The sequence below is a fragment of the Pipistrellus kuhlii genome, unplaced genomic scaffold (genome assembly GCF_014108245.1).
Source record: "Pipistrellus kuhlii isolate mPipKuh1 unplaced genomic scaffold, mPipKuh1.p scaffold_m20_p_3, whole genome shotgun sequence".
In the NCBI taxonomy this organism is placed as follows: domain Eukaryota; kingdom Metazoa; phylum Chordata; class Mammalia; order Chiroptera; family Vespertilionidae; genus Pipistrellus; species Pipistrellus kuhlii.
Window position 1 is genome coordinate 786,874 of NW_023425529.1, and position 20,845 is coordinate 807,718.

Below are 20,845 nucleotides of genomic sequence, written 5' to 3' on the forward strand. Positions count from 1 at the left end.
TTCTCTTCCTCAGCAAATCTCTAAATGGGTGTGGGCTCCGCCCTTGCTCTTCTCTCTGGAGCTATTCCTGGGCAATATCATGAACTGCCAGGCTTCCACAACCACCTGTCAGACTCCTCATCCAGGGACACCTTTCTTGCAAGCTCCAGACTCCTATTTCCAGCTACTTCCTCCTAACAACATTATCCTCCTAATGCAAATGCGAAACCTGCATCTCCTGCTGTACTCTTTCAATGGCTTGCCATTATCCCCCAAATAAGGGCCACATTCTCTAGCAATTCGAGGTTCTACAAGATCTAGTTCTCTTTCTCTCCTACCATCCCCACACCCACCTTACACGGTCAAGTGATCTATTATCAGCTGCCCAGTGACTCCATTGTTTTGTCTCTAATGGTCTTATCTGCCAAATAGAGTCCTATTTATACTGTAGGACTCAACTCAAAGGACACCTTCTGTGGTAGCTGGCCTCTTAGATGGCTCAAATGATTCCACCTCCTGATATTCATTCCCTGGGTAGGGCCTCTCCACACTGAACCACAGCTGACCCTGCGGCCAATAGAATACAGCAGCAGTGGCCATGGATAACTTCCAAGGATAGGCCGTAAATGGCATTACAGCTTCCCTCCTGGTTTCCTGTATCACTTGCTCTGGGAGAAGTCAGCACCATGGCCGGTCATGAGAACACCAATTTGCCAGCCACATGAGTGAGCCACCTTGGAAGTAGACCCCGCGTCCCAAACCTTCAGATGTCTGCAGACCCAGCCATTGTCTAACTACAATGTTATGAGACCTCCTCTCCCACGATCCAAAATCTCCTGACATGCTCCCAAATTCAATTCATAGAAACCGTAAAGAGAATAAATGGTTATTCTTCTTTTAAGCCACTAAATTTTGGGGTGATCTGTTACACACTGAAGTACCTTCATGACTCTTCTCTGCCTATAGCTGAGGTTCTCTGTGCTCCTAAAAAGCCCTGTGAGAAAATCCATCACAGAACTTACCCCATAACATTTTAGCCCTTTCCCTTTTTTTGGCCAAATGACTCCGCTAGACTCAACTGCATCTTGTTTCTCTGCATCCTTGGCACTCAAAAGTCTCTCAATAAACATTTATTACATAAATTAGGTGAATGAATGAACAGCCAACTTTAAAAAAGTAAGCAAAAGGCACATTTCATGCCATGGTAATAAATAACTAGCATTTTATTTGTTCCATATTCTCCCTTCCTCTGAGGTGTCTGGAAAGCAGCAACCTGCCCACCACACTGACCCCAGACTTTGTGAAACTGCTTCCTTTCCTCTTCCCAACTGCCCCGTTTTGGGAAGTTGTTGATATTTACACGATTTCATCTACCTGAGCCGAGCTCACTGGTTTTAGGTGAGCAGACCTGAGCCATGCCAATGATAACACTTAATAGACGGCCAAAGTGATCAGATCAGATGTGAGCACTTGACCAAAAATGGTCCAATAGATGTCTTCTTGGAGATTTTGAACTTCAGAACCAAAGAGCGCAGGAGGTCTATCACTTTTAGAGCTGGAGCACACACATACAGGTGGAGCAAAAGTAGGCTTATAGTTGTGAGTACATGAAACAGAGTTTATTCTTATACTAGTGGCCCAGTGCATGAAATTCATGCATGATGGTGGGCGTGGGGTGTCCCTTAGCTGGGCCTGCACCCTCTCCAATCTGGGACCCTTCGGTGGATGTCCCTGTGGGATCAGGCCAGCAGGATTCCTTTCGCAATCCAGGACCACTGGCTCCTAACCAGTCTGCTTGCCAGCCTGCTCAACCCAACTGCCCCCTACCCCCTGCACTGGCCTGATCGCCCCCAAATGCCCTCCCCAGCCGGCCGCAAGGCCCCCAACTGCCCTCTCCGGCCAGAGGCCCATCCACAGCTGGGCACAAAACGCTGGCCTCATCGTCAGGGTGATGTCGCAAGCATTCTGCACCAGCCTGGCCAGAGGGCCCATCTGCAGCCCAGTGCGGAATGCCTACCCCCACCCTCCAGCCACTCCATGCCCACTGCCCAGAGGCCCTCCAGGGTGGAACGCTTGCCTCGCTGCCAGGATGACAAAGCAAGCATTTCGCCAGATCGCTCATGCTGCCTGCTCAGGACTGGGGGACTCCAGCTGGGCTGAGAGGACTAGGAGCAGTCATCTTTGTGGCAGAGTGATGGTCAATTTGCACATACCCTCTTTATTAGATAGGATTATTATTTACTAGTGGCCCTGTGCTCAAATCCATGTGCGAGTGCTTGCGGCCACTTACCTTAGCTGGCCACCCCACCCACTGCCGCTGTAGCTCTCCACTGCACATAGCTCGCTGCCCCGCCCTCCTGTAGCTCTCTGCCACTCCTAGCTCACTGTCCTGCCCTCCTAGCTCGCTGCTACTAGTAGCTCGCTGCCCCGCCCTCCTGTAGCTCTCTGCCCCGCCCTCCTGTAGCTCTCTGCCACTCATAGCTCAACTGTCCTGCCCTTCTGTAGCTGCCCCGCCCTTCTGGTGATCAGTTGTTACACATCACAGCATAAAGACCATTTGCATATTACCTCTTTATTATATGGGATGACTAGAGGCGAAGTGCACAAAATTTGTGCACATGATGGGGGATCCCTCAGCCCGGCCTGCACCCTCTCCAATTCAGGAACCCCTTAGGGGTTGTCCAACTGCTGGTTTAGGCCTGATCCCTCAAAAATCCCTCTCACAATCTGGGACCAAGGGCTCTTAAACACTCACCGCCTGCCTGCCTGCCTGATTGCCCCTAACTGCTCCCCTGCCTGCCTGATTGCCCCTAACCACTCTGCCTGCCTGATCGCCCTGAACTGCTCCCTTGCCTGCCTTATTGCCCCTAACCACCTCTGCCTGTTGGCCTGTTTGCCCCTAACTGTCTTCCCCTGCCAGCCTGCTCACCCTTAATTGCCCTCCCCTGCTGACCTGACCGCCCCTAACTGCCTGTCTTGGACCTCACCACGTGGTTTTGTCTGAAAGGATGTCCGGATGGCTGTCCAGCCTAATTAGCATATTACCCTTTTATTAGTATAGATTGTATTATTTTCCATATGAATAACTAAACCTAATTTTGCACCATCCCATATATATATACACACACACATGAATGTATGTATGTTGGTATAATTATTGTATATACATATTAAAATGTATATGCAAATATATATAAATGTATACACATATGTATGTATACATATGTACATATACATGTTAAAAATTAAAAATCTATTTTTAAATAAAATACTCAATGCTGGCAATAACTAGTTTTGTGATAAAAATCTACTTCACTCATGAACTGCTGTAAACTGATCATTCCTTTAGAAATGGAATATACATAAATATTTTCACATCCTTTATTCAGTAACTATTTTCTTAGAAACAATAGAATTCAATTAAAGCAAAATATATGTGCATGAAAGGTTTACTGCAGCATTATCTACACACAACAATAATATGAAATAATTTAAATATCGAACATTAGGCAAGTTCATCAAATTTTGGTGTACTGACACAATAAATCTGACTCATTCATTTCAAATTCCAACTCTGGACTTTTGCATCTGCCAAGATGGAGTTACAAGGACTAAATATATTACTCTCCAAACTTGAACAATTAAAAAACTGGAAAAATAGATAAAACAGTGATTTTCCGATGCTGGAGATCAAGAAGCACAGGGCAGTGAATCTGAGAGAGAGAAAACAACCCTCTCCTCAGCCTCTGCCTGGAGAGTCTGCAGGCTATAGTGCTGGGAGGTGACCAGGAGCTGAGGTGAGAGTTAGAAGCTAAAGCAGCTTGAATGTGCAGAGCAGAGAAATGGAGAAGAGAAACTGACACAGACAAAATTCAGAAATCTGTACAGGGCAACCCAAATCTTCATCCATCCATCTATCTGTCTAATTTATATTGATTTTAGGAAGAGAAAGAGGTAGACAGAGAGAGAGAAACACTGACGAGAGAGAAACATTGATCGGCTGCCTCCTGCATGCCTTTACTGGGGATCGAGTTCGCAGCCCAGGCATGTGCTGTGACCAGGAATTGCACTGGCGACCTCCAGGTGCATGGTGCTCAGCCACTGAGCTGCACCAGCCAGGCTATTTTTTGTTAATCTCACCCAAGGATATTTTTGCCATTGATTTTGAGAGAGTGGAAGGGGGAAGGAAGAGGGAGAGAGGGAGAGGAAGAAAGGGAGAGAGGTAGAAAGGTTGCCTCCTATACGCACACCAACTAGGGTTGGGGATTAAACCTGAAACCCAGCTAAGTGCCCTTGACCAGGAATCAAACCCATGGTTCTTGGGGTTCATGGGCCGACGTTCTAACCACTGATAACAACGGCCAGCACCCAACTCTTCATCTTAATACTGGTCACAACACATGTGTGAGGAAACTCCCCAAAGCTAGGAAAACCACCTGTAAGAGGAGTAACACCCAAAGCTCACCCAATGGAATCATCCTGATGTATTAACCTTTTAATATATTTGTGTGATGCAGTTCTCTAAAATTCTGTTTAGAATTCTTGCAGTTATGTTCATGGATGATATCTGATCTGTATTTTTCTTTCCTGTTAATATCTTTTTCTTGTTTTGGTATCAGGATAATGTTTGCTTTACAGAATGATTTGGGAAGTAGTCTCCTCTCTTCAATTTTTTTTTTCCAAATAAAAGTAGTTTATTTAGGGGTTGATCACTGGAGACACCACAAGAAGAATGGGTCATCCTCAGACTAGAAGCTCCAGGGACACAGGAAAGAATGTGCTTACAAGGTTAGAGCTTCAAGACTTGCTCATTAATTCTTTAATTATGGGAATTAGTTCATTACATGATAGGCTGAGAGCAGGTCCTATGAGTGGAGTTGGAGATAACTTTGGGAGGGAAGGCCCACATTGATTAGATCTAGATAAGAGCAGCCTGGGTGTTAGAAGAGGCCCATGGGAGGAACACCGAAGTGAAGGGTGGCACAGGCAGCAAGGCTGCTGGGACTCTGCTTATAATAGTTGCCATTTTGCTTGGCCTCACCACAGTGCATGTGACTTCACAGAGCATCTGAAAAGACTCATGCAAACTCTTAGTACTCTCTCAAAACAATGTTCATTAAGTTACATTGAAAAGAAAAAATCAAGGCACAATAATAAAACTTGCCATTTCATGAATAGGCTCAAGTAAAAAATAAACAAATAAACAAACTAAACCCAATACTTATAAATCCAAATATATAGTATTATCCTCAGAATGGTCACCTTAGCAGACCTTGTATTTATTGCAAAGATGCTTTAGGTGTTCAAAATATTTTTGCATTCTCTTTTGAATTATAAAACTGAGCATTTTTTTTGCATATCCATATAGTAAAAAAAAAAATTTAAATATTTTAGATGTGGTTTGAAAGCTAGAAACAAGGAGATTAAAACCCAGTTAATAAAAGTAAGATAGAATTTCAAACAAAAATGATTTCTTATTGTGACTTAAGCTGGTACTTATTCCAGCTCTAAAATGTTTAGAGGAGAGGCCCTAGCCAGTTTTGTGCAGTGGTTGGAGTGTCAATCCCTGTACCTCTCTTCAATTTTCAAAAAGAGTTTGTATAGAAATTGGTATTATTTCTTTCTTAAATGTTGAGTAAAAATCACCAATGAAGTCATGTGCGCCTGGAGTTTTCTTTGTAGGAAGGTTTCCAACTACAATTTCTTTAACAGAGATAAGACTATTCCAATCACTTTTTTCTTCTTGAGTGAGCTCTGTTTTGGTTGTTTGTGTACTTTTAAGAAATTTGTCCATTATCTAAATTGTTGAACTTATTGATGGGTTTAATCCAAAGTAGGCAAAAAAAAAAAAAAAAAAAAAAAAAAAAAAAAAAAAAAGCAAAGATAAAAACAGAAATCAATGAAGTAGAAAACAAAAAAAATAGAGAAAAATCGATGTAACAAGAGAACATTATGAACAACTTTATGCCAATACATAAAATCACACAATACACATAAAATTACAATACTTAGAAAAACAATATCATCATGACCAAGTGGGCTTTATCTTGGGAATGCAAGATTTGTTCAATATTTAAAAACCATGTCAACACACCAAAGAAGCAAAACTATATAATTAACTCAATAGAACAAGCATTTGATAAAAGTTAGTATCTATTCACGATAAAAACTCAAATAGAAATACATGAAAATTTCTTTAACCTAATAAAGGGCATTTATAAAAATCCTATAGTTCACATCACACTTAATGATCAAAGACTGATAGCTTTTCCCCTAAGATGGGGAACAGGAAAGAATTTAACTGGGTTTCTGTCCGCTGGGCCAGGGGCGTGTCCCAAGCCATGCGGGCGGTGACTCTGAGCAACCCCCAGCCCAGCGGCCTGGTTCTGTCAGCTGGGTTTCTGTCACAGCAGCGGCTCATAGCTCACCCTCAGCCCAGCGCTTGCTGGGCTTCTGTTGGCTGGGTCGGGGGTGTGTCCCACACTGTGTTTCGGTGACTCAGAGCTCACCCCCAGCCCGGCAGCCTAGCGTTAGGTGGCCTGGGCGTGGGATGCTAGCGTCATCACCTTGGTGAGGACACCAGCATCCCGCCCTGGCCATGCTTGTAGTGGAGTGATGGTTAATTTGCATATTACTCTTTTATTAGATAGGATGCCTGGAATAGACAAATCGATAGAGACAGTAAGTAGATTAGTGGTTACCAGGGGATGGAGGGAGGGGAAAATAGGGAATGACTCGTAAGGGGTACAGAGTTCCTTTTGGGGATGCTAAAAACATTCTGGAATTTGACAGTGGTAATGGTTGCACAGCACAGTGGATACACTGAAAACCTCTGAACTGTATATTTTAAAAACTGTGACTTTGTGGTGCATGAATTATATCTCAATTTTTATTTTATTTTTTAAATATATTTTATTGAATTTTACAGAGAGGAAAGGAATAGAGAGTTAGAAACATCAATGAGAGAGAAACATTGATCAGCTGCCTCCTGCACACCCCACACTGAGAATGTGCCTGCAACCAAGGTACAAGCCCTTGACTGGAATCGAACCTGGGACCCTTGAGTCTGCAGGCTGACCCTCTATCCACTGAGCCAAACTAGTCAAGGCTATATCTCAATTTTTTTAAAAATGACATTTAATTATTGTAGAACATTGAGGAATAAGAAGTGTCCTACCTGAGTGTGTTCTGAGGCCCACAAATGAAGTTCTGAACATACAACACCCGTAGCCTTTCTGTTTTCCCAGCTCTTTCTCTGTCAAAGCTACTACTTATCAATTTAAATATCCATCTTCTCAGGGGATTTAATGTTTATACAAAACCAAGAAAAGCACAAGTGAAAAATAAAAAGGTGTAAACTGTTAGCAATAGCTTATTTGTAACTGTGAAAAGGATCCCTTTCTCTCTCATTTGTAACTAACACTTTACTTACACTACTCAGCATGAATTTGACATCTTAGCAACCTGTGAAGTCAGGAACTCCCTAAGCTGCTAAAACGTAAAAATTATAGGAGACTATAACAAGTTTCCCATAGTCTAAGTCCGTGGTTGGCAAACTGCGGCTCACGAGCCACATGTGGCTTTTTGGCCCCTAAAGAGTGGCTCTTCCACAAAATACCACGGCCTGGGCGAGTCTATTTTGAAGAAGTGGCGTTAGAAGTTTAAGTTTAAAAAATTTGGCTTTCAAAAGAAATTTCAATCATTGTACTGTTGATATTTGGCTCTGTTGACTAATGAGTTTGCCGATTACTGGTCTAAGTAATTGCTGGGAAAAAAACACAACACTTTAAAACTCAATATTGAAGCACCTGAAAAGCATATTTTTGCAATAAAAATAATGCTGTGAGGTACTCTCCCTCTAAAGATTTTTTTAAATGACATTAACACATCTGTCTCATTTGGGAGAGGATTTGGATTTTTAAAGTCTGCTTTCTTGACTTTAGTATCAACTTTGTTAATAAAAATCAAAGTATAAGATTAGGTTAGCAACAAATGACTGGTAATGGAGTTTAACAATGGAGTTGAAGCAGACAATAATGATCCCTAAAGTGAACTTAATATTGTATAATTATAGCAGAGTGAAAAATTGTTTGTTTTTTTTTTTTTTTAGAAAAGTGCTATTGTCATAGTACTTCTTTTTTAAAAAAATATATTTTATTGATTTTTACAGAGAGGAAGAGAGAGGGATAGAGAGTTAGAAACATTGATGAGAGAGAAACATCGACACTTGGTTCACTTCCTTTTTATTTTATTATTTTATTTATTTATTTTTAAAATACATTTTATTGATTTTTTTACAGAGAGGAAGAGAGAGGGATAGAGAGTTAGAAACATCGACGAGAGAGAATCATTGATCAGCTGCCTCTTGCACACCCCCTACTGGGGATGTGCCCGCAACCAAGGTACATGCCATTAACTGGAATCGAACCTGGGACCTTTCAGTCCACAGGCCAACGCTCTAACCAATGAGTTTCAGCTGAAAAATTACTTTTTAATAGTTGGCTCCAGAAGGTTTCTTAGAGAAAGAGTTTATTTTTGTTTGGGAAAATAAACTCCCTGAAGGTGGAGGGTAAACTTTGAAGGCATAGATTAGAAGAAAGGAAAGATTTATCAATGACTTAGCAAAAGAAATCAAGAGAAATTTGGAGACGGGAGAATGGACCATAGAGGTGGCCTGGACTATGGGGGGGAGGGGAAGAGAGGTCCACAGACAAGGTAAGGAGTTGCATCTGTACAACAAAACCCCTATGAGACATTAACACGTGCATCTGGGTTTGAGGAGGCCTTGGGGTAAGGACCAAATAAATGCTTTTGCAGAAAAGGATAATCCCAAACCCCATTACTGTGTTGTAGCAAAGTAAGATCCCTTTGTTATTCCGTTTCTTCATTAAAGCCTGCCTTACTCTTTTTTTTTTTTTAAATATATTTTATTGATTTTTGTACAGAGAGGAAGGGAGAGAGATAGAGAGTCAGAAACATCGATGAGAGAGAGTCATCGATCAGCTGCCTCTTGCACACCCCCTACTGGGAATATGCCCGCAACCAAGGTACATGCCCTTGACCGGAATAAAACCCGGGACCTTTCAGTCCCCAAGCCGACGCTCTATCCATTGAGCCAAACCGGTCCCAGCAAGCCTGCCTTATTCTTAAGAGCTTTGACCCATGACAGGGGCAGACTGCTGAATGGAGGGAATGCCAAACTCCTGGTAGATCTCAGTACAAGGTCCTTTTTGAAGTCATGTGCCTGGCTCCTTGAGCTTCCTCTGTCTGTAATGCCCTCCACTTCACCTGACTTCTCCTTCAAGGCTCAGCCCAGGCAATTCCTCCGGAAGCCTTCTCGGACACTCCCCACTTTGGCTGTCAGATGCCCCTATTTACTCTACCTGTAGCATACTGTACAACCCATCTATAACACATCCATCCTAATAGCTACCATTCATTGCAGACTTTCTAAGTGCCAGGAACTCTAATAAGCAAAGCTGTATTAAAACATTTAGGCCCCATGGTCCGGCAATTTCCATTCTGGAAATTTATTCTACATTTCAGCAAAATGATTCATATACAAGGATACTCCTGCCCTAGCACGTTTGGCTTAGCAGATAAAACATCAGCCTGCAGACTGAAGGATCCCGGGTTCGATTCCGGCCAAGGGCACATGCCCAGGTTGCAGGCTTCATCCCCAGTAAGGGGTGTGCAGGAGGCAGCCAATAAATGATTCCTTCTCATCATTGATGCTTCTACCTCTCTCTTCCTCTCTGAAATCAATTAAAAAAAAAAATCTGTACAACACTGCTTGTGACCGCAAAATATTAGAAAATCTAAAACCCATTAAAAGGGATTAAATGAAGGGCAGTACATGTATATAATGGAATAGTGTGCATCTGTCAAAAAAGAATAGGTCAGCTATTTATGCATTAATAGGGAATGACCTTCAAGATACAGCATTAAGCGAAAAAGGCAAAGAGCAAAACAGTGGTCCCTATCTCAGAAAACTGGCATTATTACCTACCCACCCACTCTCTTCAGCCTCATGGCTAATGGATTCTCCTTCATCCACTCCCAACTCTTAGGTTTTTCCTAATATTTTCTGAATTTCCTTTTCCTCCCCTTGTTGCTAGTGTTTCATTCTCACCACCATGGTTATTACAAATCTCTCAACTGGGATCCCTACCCTCTCACCCCAAGCCCCATCTACTCTCTATTCTGCAGCCAGAGAAATCCTTTAGAAATGCAACCGCTGAAACGATTTCCTTCTCTTTTAGCCCCTTTTTCTTCCCTTTAACTTTAGGAAAAAATCCAAATTTGATAACTTGGCTTAATCCTTGCTAACCATTCCAACTTCATCTCTCACCACCTACCTCTCATTCGCCCTCAACACATGCTCTATGCTCCAGCCATAGAATACTTCTTTCCGACTTTGGAACCCACCTACTTTCTCTCAGAGCATGCTGCTACGTAAATGAAACAACAGTATGTAAGGTAAGTCTCGAACCGTGGGCCCCGACCATCACCATGATAAGGCAGCTAAGTGGCACTAATCTTGAACTGGTTCCCTGCTCCAGTCATCTCAGTCGTTCTTTTTGAAAACATGTTTATTATTCATATCATATCACCCTTTATCTCCCTTATTGCCAAAGACATATCAAGTAAACACCCACTACATTATCCACATTTCTCAACTGACTCCCCCAAAACTGGCATCAGCAAAAGAGCAAAATGACTCCAATAATTGACTCTATTTTGAGCTCCACTCCTGCTCCTGCTCCCACAGGTTTACAGCTGGGACTGATTTCCCTTCCCTGAGTCAATATTTCCTTTGTGGCCATAGAGAGTGTTCCTTTGGGCAGAGCTGGGGGTGACTGTGCGAGGCAGAGCAGACTGTGAAAGAACAGATCATGGAAACAGGAACCTCATCCCTGTTCCGCAAGCTCAGGCACAGCGCCCCCCTTTCCTGCACAGCAGCACGGGTTACATGAAACTCTGCTGCCAGACTTCTGAGCCACGCTCATCCACTCTAGGTCTTCCTGTAAGATAATTAATTACCCCAGGTAATCTAGCTTCCTTCCTGAGTCCCTCCCAGGACCACTCCCCTCCGTTTATAGCCTGGCAGTACCTGGCTAGCGACAAGGAAGCAAAAGCACGGTGCTGCACGGACCTTCTGCCATTCCCACAACCAGGGGGAGCGGGGCAACCACTTCCTTAGAAGTAAAAGTGTAACAAATGACCATTAGCTAACTGCACTCAACATTCAGGGAGCTCTGAAAAATGGCAGGCAAAGGTGTCTGAGGAAAAGAAGCTCCTTGAAGACCAACTAGCAAGAAAAAGGCCGCGGAGAACTGTGTGTTTAAAGTTTTATATTAACTTAGCAGCATACAGTGCTTAACATGAGATCGTAAATGAAGTTGATAAGGTCCCTCTTCCTCATATAATTAAACCACACAGGTGTGCAAATTACTTACCTTTAAGTCATCTATTTGGCCATACCAGCTATACAATTACTGCGGATGTTTCAATTGCGGATATGAGAATAACTACATAATAACCCTAAAGTATGGCAAACCAACCCTATTTACTCTGTGGCAGTGAATGGACTGGGTATTATAAGGGAGGTACCAAGGGAAATATTTACTGAGCATTTACCACTGAGCTAAGAAACCTGAGAACACCAGGGCTCAGAGAGGTTAAGCAATGCTCACGCCGAACCCTCAGTGACTCCGGAGCCGTCCTATTACACCACACTGACCAGAACAACTGTAGTTGTCGGACACATTACCTGGATTTTATTTCATCTTCAAAACAACCCTACGAAGTAGGAGGTTATGAGTACAAACTCTGGAGTCTGACTACCCAGGTTCAAGTGCTGATCCCACCACTTATTTGTGTGGCTTTAAGCAAGTTCCTCAACATTTCTGTGACTGTCTCCTCACATTAAGTGGGCATAATACTAATAATATATAGGGCGGTTGTAAAGACTGAGTTAATATAATAAAATTCTGTGTCTAGTATATAGTAAATACCCAATAAGTATTAACTATTATTATGAGTGGTGATGGTGGTGGTGGTGGTAGTACCCTGTTTCCCCGAAAATAAGACAGTGTCTTATATTAATTTTTGCTCCCAAAGATGCACTAGGTCTTATTTTCAGGGGATGTCTTTATTTTTCCAGGAAGAAGAATACGGTACACATTTATCGTTAAATGAAAATAAAGGAAATTTATTACCTGTATACGGTATGGTAGTACGGTAGTTGTCAACACAAACAAGACAAACTGTGAATCCTACAGTATCAAGAATTTACTCATTTATTCAAAGACAATCATGTCATCATCTTCTGAAACATCATCATAACAATCCAATTCCTGAATTTCCTGGTGAATTTCTTGTGACTCCATTTCTTTCAGAATCAGTGGACCAAATCTCTCATGTTTAGCCTAGGGGGGGCCTTATTTTCAGGGGGATGCCTTATATTTCACTCAGAAGGAAACCTGTAAGTGGGTCTTATTTTCGGAGGATGTCTTATTTTTGGGGAAACACGGTAGTAATTATTCCAATTTTACAGAAAGGGAAAATAAGGCATTGGGAAGTTATATCAAAGTTTAAAGTGGTAGAGCCAGAATTTGAATGTCAGTGTTAGATGCTCCTAATTACTATACTCTACTGAGTTCGGAGTTAAACACACACACATACAGTGGTATTTGGACTTTAACCCTAACCTCAAGTCACACAAATTAAGAATATTTACAAATGAAACTCAAACACAAGAAGAGGGAAATGATTTGTTGTTTCATGTCTTTAGGATGTTAGAAGGCTAACTAGATATTTAGAGAGGCCCTGGTCTTACCATTTTGTTAAAAAAAAAAAAAAAGTTAGCCCTAATTGAAAATCAGGCCTTTCTCAAGAATAAGCCTTCTGATAACTGGATTAGTGTGTTCAATCTCATTTCTGATGTTACTCTTTTTTATTTTTAAATCCTCCCAGATATATATATATATATAAAAGAGGAAGGGGGAGAGGGAGAGAGAAACATCAATGTGAGGAAGAAACATTGACCAGGTGCCTCCTATATACACCTCAATCAGGGATCTAACTCCCAACCCAGTTATGTGCCCTGATCAGGAATCAAACCCTCTCCAACTGAGACACCGGGCCAAGGCCTGAGGTTACTCTTATTGATAAAGCTATTTAATCATGCCGAAGAAGTTAACTTTCCAAAAACAATTCACATCATTAGCACAGAAAAAAACCCTACATCACAGTTAGAAAAAGCATGATCTGCAAAAGAGGCGCAATGTTAGAAGTGAAGACATAGCTAACAGTGCCGATCGAAATGTAGTGAATGTCTCGCTTCTCATTTACGAATTGTGACCATAGGTTACAAGCCTGATTGGTCAAAAGAGGGAGAGGTGATGCTATTCAAACGATGGTGTCTTCAAAACCAGTTTACAAGCGCACTGAAAGCCTGCCTCACCTTCTCAGTCACACAGTATTACTAGACAGTACCTGCCACGTGCAGAACACAACCTTCTAGGAAGTGTTCGCTCCACAAACATCTATTGATCTCTCACCACGATTCTAGGAGACAGAAGTGGGGTGGTGAAAAAGACAAACTCTACTTTCATAGAGCTTACACTGCAGGCAGGCAATATGAAGAAAAAAAATTAAGGGTCAGTTCCTAGGTCAGACTCAAAAACCTATACTGTACATTTCAAGTGTAAGACAGAGTTTCTCCTAAAAGCACACCACCTAAGTATGCAGTCCCAGCTCCACTGTCTAAAACAATGGTTCTCAGCCTTTGTAATGGCGCGACCCTTTAAAACAGTTGCTCATGTTGTGGTGACCCCAACCATAACATTATTTTCCTTGCTACTTCATAACTGTGATTTTGCTACTGTTATGGGGCGTAATGTAGATATCTGTGTTTTCTGGTGGTCTTAGGTGACCCTGCTAGCGGTCTTAGGTGACCAGTCCACTGACGACTGGTGGCCTGTGAGGTCCGAAAGGTTGGCAACCGCTGAAGAGAAGGAGTCAATGGAAGAGAAGGGCAGGAAATGGTAGTAGTTTAAAGGAGAAATGTGACCACAGACAAGCTTTATACATTTTTAAGAATGAGAAAGACGCCGAAACCGGTTTGGCTCAGTGGATAGAGCGTCAATTTGCAGACTGAAAGGTCCCAGGTTCGATTCCGGTCAAGGGTATGTACATTGGTTTTGGGCACATCCCTGGTGGGGGGTGTGCAGGAGGCAGCTGGTCGATGTTTCTCTCTCATAGATGTTTCTAACTCTCTGTCCCTTGTTCCCTTCCTCTGTGTAAAAAATCAATAAAATATATTTTTTTAAAGAAAGAGAGAATGAGAAAGTCTTGAACATCTTTGCTGGTAAGGAAGTAGTACAGCAAGCACATTAGAAACAGCAGGGGTGTCAGAGTCAGACTTGAAGTTGAATTCTGGCCCTGTCACTATAATTGCAGGCAATTCACAGAATTTCTATACTTCAGCTTACACCTACCTATAGAAATGAGAATAATACCTACACCTCACGGTGACAATTACAGCGCTTAGCAAACAGAAGATGTTCAATGAACGTTATCAATGTTTTTTGCGGTATGCGGAAGCCCGGACTAACTCAACCATGTAATGTGTGCTCCAGTCCAGATTTCCCGTCTCTAATCTGTGTGTACTGTGTGACGGCAAAGAAACCATGTTCTTATTACTTCTGTGTGTACCACCCTCTGTGCTATCCACTTCCTTGTGACAGGCTGCACGAGCTCACGAATGGTGCTGTGGAAAATTACTGATGTCCCCAGCTGAGGAGCAGAGAGGATCTGGAGAATAACTAGATGAAATTGATGTTAAAGACAAGATTTTGGGCTCCTGCCAACACTCTCATTGAGAAGTAAGAAGAGAGAAACACAGAGAACAGTGAGCGTCTAAGACAACAGGTGTTCCCAGCATCCGCTCCAGGCTCCAGGCACAGAAAGATGGCCTGTAGGATGAGATGATTCTCTCCTGATTCCTCTCTCAATATTTCACCCTAGTGCCAGGCTCCTTTCTGTGGGGTGCTACTCTAGTTGATGGGACTTTCCTGTCAACCTGACAAGATCCCAAACTCATAAGGTTAGTAAGCCCTTTTATATTTAAACAATTTCTGTTCACAGCCTTTTAAATTAAAGTTAATGCTCTGGCCACGCACCTGTTACCTATATCTGTTCAACAGAAACACCACCACCCCTTTCCCAGATCACACAGCTCCAGGCTTAAAAAGGGATGTGGGAAAGAGGACCAACGCCAGGCAAAGCGATAATCCGCGACGAAAAGGCTACAGGCACTAAGGATTATCAAAAGTCAGGAAAAACCCTGGCCTTTATTTAGGGTCAATTACAAGCTGATCGTGGAGAACAGAAACACGGATTTAAAACAAAGAAGGGATAACTGTGGTGTCGCGTTCAGGGAGAAGGGAAGAGATGAGGAAGGAAGAAGCAGGAAATGTATGTGTACCCACAAAGAATCACAAACAGAATCACAAAAGCTACAAGGAAACAAGTCAAAATAGAAAATTCAGTTTTTCTCAGTCTGATGAGGAGCTTGAATTAAAATAAATAAAATAAAACAAAACAAAATAAAATAAAATAAAGGAGACAGAAGGGTAAACACTCCAGGACACCCTCAGCGCCACCAGAACCGAACAGGAGCCGCAAGGCACCGCCGGCCTCCCGCCGTCACCCCGATCGGGAGCATCTGGGCCGCTGAACCCGGGATGAGAACGCGTTTCCGAACCCCAGGCCTCATCGCACCGGGCCATCCTAATGTATCCCCAAGTCCCCAAAGTTAAATCCCAAACAACGTCACGGCGTGTGGGACCCCGGCCAGCACGTCCACGGTGACACCTGAGGAAGTTCCCGCGGTGAGCGGGCTCCAGGCAGCTGTTCCTTCAACAAATAAACATGAAGAAGCACACGCCCGCCCCCGCATGTGGCGCGGGTTCTGTAACAGTGCCCCCCGCTGCCGGAGGGGGACGGACGTGCCGGGGTTCGAGGCCCCCTCCACTCCCGCCCGGCGTTCCAGCGGAACCCCCTGAGGGGGGTCCCCGCCCCGGAGGCCGCCCGCTCCGAGCGGGGACGAGCAGGGACGCGGGGGCTCGCGGGTCGGAGCGTCGTCCCCGCCCCGCAGGCCCCGCACCTGACGCCCCCGCCGCGGCCCCAAACCCGGCGTCGCACCTGCGAGGGCGGCCCGGGAGGTGCATCTCCCTCCTCCGCCCGCCCGCAGCCGCCCCCGCGACCCAAGCCGAGGGGCAAGAGTGGCCTCGGCCCCGCAGACCCCGCCGGCCCGCGCCGCTCCCGCGCACTCACCCGCCCACAGGAGAGGTCCAGCTGCCGCCGCCGCCGCCGCCGCCACCTCAGAGCCGCCGGGGCCGGCTCGCAGCTGCGCGCCTCCGACCCAGTCAGCGCTCCGCGGCGCCACTGCGCACGCGCGCAGGGCCCAGCAGGGCGGCCGCGGGGCATGCTGGGGGCTGGAGTCCTCCGGGCCCGGTGGGCGGGAGCGGCGAGGTTTGCACGCCCCCGACTGCGCTTTCGAGCCCCCTTTCGGAGCTGAACCACCTTCGAAGCCCATTTTTAGCCTACCAACGTCCACCGGCTTCCTGTCTGCACCGCAGCTCGGGGAGCTTTGGGCAAAATGGGGCGAACCGGCTGTCAGGATAGGGGATAGATGCGACAGGTCTCTGGGAAGGAGGGGCACGAACTTGATGCTCATTTTCTAAATATTTAAGTGCCTTCTTTACGAGTGTACAGAACCAGTACAAGACCAGCCAGATCCACGCTTACTCAATTCACAAGCTTTGGAAGGAGCTCCGAACGGGAACAAATTGGCTGAGGTGATGCCCAAGAAATGTACGCTCGGGGTGTCCGCAATGCGGTGGGTGTAGTCAGAGGCCTGCATTTGAGTCACTAAAACACGCTAACATTGAGCTCACCCACAAAATGAGAATGCGAACTTATGGTTGTGAGAACTAAATGCTATTTGAGAAAATGTTAATGCACAGAACAGACTAATAGTCCAAGCGGGTGGCAAGCCCATCTCTGATAACTTCCAGGCCTCATCACACTGGGTCATCTGTTATCAGGGTCCTAGCTGTTATCAGGCTCTAGGTTGGAAAAACAACGCGATTGCCACATTTTAGAAAGGTCACCAAAAGCTACCATGGTATTACGGGAATGTTTCCTAGAAATTTCACCCTCTTCTGAAGAGATTCATTTGAAGGCGGCTTACTAACCTAAGCATGGATTCCTGGTGGTATTCCAGGGTGGTGATGCCCAGGGTGAATGAATGGAACCATAGGCCAAGCCCACAAAACACAGGAAGGCGGTCTGTTATCTGTTTCATGCTCACTTTACAAAGCGCTTCCATGCAGTTCACAACACTCAAAGCACGGTGAGTTTTATCATTTGCATTTTACAGAGGACTTGGCCAAAAGAATGAGAAGCACTGACAGAGCCGGGATCTGAACTGTTTCTGTGGCCAAGTTCATTTTTCTTCCCAACTACACTAGCCTTTACAAATTCTGCTCTTAAAAAAAAAAAAAGGCCTTCCTGATACACCAAGGTTGCACTTTTGATCCCTAATCAGGACAAATGCAAGAATCAACCAATAACTATGTATTATAAGTAGAACAATAAATTAATGTCTCCTCCCCTTCTTCCCACCCTTCCCTCTCCTCCTCTCTCTCAAATGAATCAATAATTTTTTTTAATGCCTAAGAGCAATGAATTCCAGCCTTTTGGTTGTGGTATCATCCCTTTTCTCTCATATCACAACTTTCAAGGGCTATTATTTCTTAAATATATCTTTATAGAAAAAAACAAATTTAGCTGTCAGGTAAACTTAAGTGTCAAAACTCAACAGCTGATTAACGCTAGTTTCAGCAAAGGCCCCTTAGGTTTTTGCAATTAAGCATTAGCATTTTGCCTTTGCCTACTTCCCCTACAGACTTAATAGGGAACGAAGGACTTACATTTGTCTGAGATTAATACCCAGCAGTCCCAAAGGCCACAGGAGACAGACTAGCTACCAATTCTATAAAACATACTTATTTATAAATGCTGTGTAAGAATACGACATACACATTTAGCCTCCATTGGACAAGAGGGAGAAAGAAAAATGCCCAATTCTTAGGTTCCTAGGATAGCACCACGGCAAGGCCCGTTAGTTAATGCCCCAGGAAGGGTGCATGGGGAGCCAGGTGTACTGAAGTAATTCAGCCAAGCACCGTGCAGGTGGGAAAAGCAGCGCCTGCCTCAGGATGAAGAGCGTATTACAAGCTGCTAAACCCTGCAGTGTGAACTTCTTGTTGGAGGTAAATCTCAGGAGCACCTTTTCTCGGTGGAGCTCAGTGAGCTTTACGTGTTCATTGGCTAAGTTCTGTAAGGCCCATTGCCGAGAAGCCACTCATCACTCTGTGTAGTCGGCTTCCTGGCCTGGAACCACAGCTCCAGGAAGGCAGACTGTCTTGCTCACCACTATTCCTAGTACACAGTCGGGTGCTGAAAAATACCTCCATCAGAAAAAAATTATTGTGTAAATGCTTATTTCTTCCAGGTTATCACTAAAGAAATAAAGCTTTCCAAGTATATTTTATTTTACCCACTTTTTCCTTGAAAGAAATGAGCAATTTATTTAAGGAACTAGGGTATAAATCCTTTAGAGATATTCTTTGGATTCCTGGATTATTTTCAAAATACATTTTCATTGACTTCAGAGAGGAAAGGAGAAAGAGAAGTATCAAAGATAAGAATCATCGATTGGCTGCCTCCTGCATGCCCCACACTGGGGATTGAGCCCACAACCTGGGCATGTGCCCTCACCTGGAATTGAACCGTGACTTCTCAGCTCATAGGTTGACATACAAACACTGAGCCACATAGCTGGGCTTTGCATTATGTATTTTAAATAAATTTGGCTTGTACTGGTACAACTGGCACTATCCTAATTACAACTTCTAAAGGCAGCTGTCCTTTTAAAGTTTAAAACCACGTAAGAAGTTGTTTCCCATTGTTTTAAATGTTTATGTCCTAGAGCCATAGCAATGAAAGGCTAGATCACTCAAGGATGGAAACTGATAGGCCTTCATGGTTCATCTCCTTCCCTGTCTCACATGTGACCACTTAAAACCACTACTCAATATGAGCTTATTTCCTACAAAACCCCTTAAGGGGATTAGAGACAGGGGCCTAAGAAGTCCCCAAAGATATCTTCAAACCCCTCCCTTCCTTGCTATCCTGGGCTGAGATGTTGCCGAACCACAATTTCTGGCCCTCTATAGAAGAGGAAGGTCTAATAACACCACAAATATAAGAGAACTGGCAGAACCAAGTACGAAAACAGAATCTGAAAGGGCAGGTCAAACCTCGCTTTTCTAAGGCTAAAGAGCCCTGTTATATAAGATTCACAGGGCCTCTTTTCATCCACCCACCCATTTCTCACTTAACCTTTTGACCAAGTAGTCAGCTGCAGATCATCTTGTCTTCTGACAAGCTCATCTTGAGAGCTGGGCCAGAAACCCAGATGTTTCTTCTTGAGCTTGGACTTTTCATGAAGGCAAATTTATAGCCACATACACCACTTATACCATTTTTTCCAGAAATGTGCCTCTAAGAACTTAACTGTACATATCATTTTAAAAGGTAAGAACAAGGTCACCCAGAATGGAAAACCAAATTCTGCTTTAACTTCTGGTTACATTCAGAATTAGCTAAATTTATGAGCTAGATTTTATGTTCATTAGACTATTAATACATCTCTTATAAAGAATGTTCTTTATGATATTTAAAATGTTACAGATAAAATATAATTCCTCTTCCAAATGGGATCTTGGAATACAAAGAGGACTTTAATAATGTGTCAGTATTAGTTCATTAATTGTGACCACTGTCCCAGGGTTTGTCCAGACCTTGGTTTCTGGATGGTTCAGATCCCAGTTTGCATCACTGGTTAAATGAATACAACCTAATTTTGAGAAGGCATGAATGCTCTCTTCTCAAATTTCTGCCCACCCAAATGCCTTTAATTAAAGTGCTAAATGGGAACATAAGATAACAAAATTGCACTTACGAGTATATCACAAATATATAAAGATGAGCATGGGAGAGGAAAGAAGAAACACATAACAAACCAATGTACCCATTCAAATAGCCCAGGATCACCAATCATGAGTTCAGAAATCCAACTGAATTGTCAGAACAAGACTGTCAAGATCTTACTTCCTCTGAGGAAACCTATTAACTCCATGGTATCGGATATCCCCAGTGTGTCTATGTTAGGGGTGTCGAACTCAATCAGAGAAGGGGCCAAAATCTAAAATCCAGCCTAAATCGCGGGCCGAATGGTTTACTGAACAGTCATAAACTGTCATTGTGATGGAAACGCAGCGGAGTGCAGTGATGACAGCGCGGTGCGGGCCACATTGCAAGGCCTGGCGGGACGGATTTGGCCCGAGGGCCTTGTGTTTGACACATGTGCTATGTAATAGAAATCCTGGTTACAGATACACTGATGATAGTCGCTTCCTCTGAGAAGGGAGTGATTGATCTAGGGAAGGAAGTAGAGTGATTGAACAGAGCCCAGTGACTTAACTCCTTGTGCCAGACCCGATTTAAACATCCAAACAAGAGGAATAACAAATTGTTTCTGAAAGAGTTGAAATGTCATATGGCTCCACACCATCCATGCTTGCTACACTGAACTGTATTGTAAAATTTGGTTTTCAAGATTGCCTTATTCTCCTTTCTTTCCAATAAGTTGAGCTCTTTACTTCTACCTTTGATTAGATACAACTGGAGGCAATTAAGTCTCTCCTCCCTCAAAACATTCCCATTC

The 20,845-nt window shown here is 43.7% G+C and overlaps 1 protein-coding gene across 2 annotated transcripts in view; it reads right to left on the reverse strand.

Moving 5' to 3' along the window:
* SGSM3 (small G protein signaling modulator 3) overlaps positions 1-16,432 on the reverse strand; it is a 31,532-nt gene extending 15,100 nt beyond the window's left edge. Inside the window, exon 1 of one of the 2 annotated variants that reach the window (XM_036459358.2) lies at positions 16,324-16,430. The gene's annotated coding sequence lies outside the window, so the exon portion shown is untranslated. Of the gene's footprint in view, positions 1-16,323 lie in introns of both variants that reach the window. The other variant, XM_036459360.2, reaches the window with a different exon arrangement.
* Positions 16,433-20,845: the final 4,413 nt, after the last annotated feature.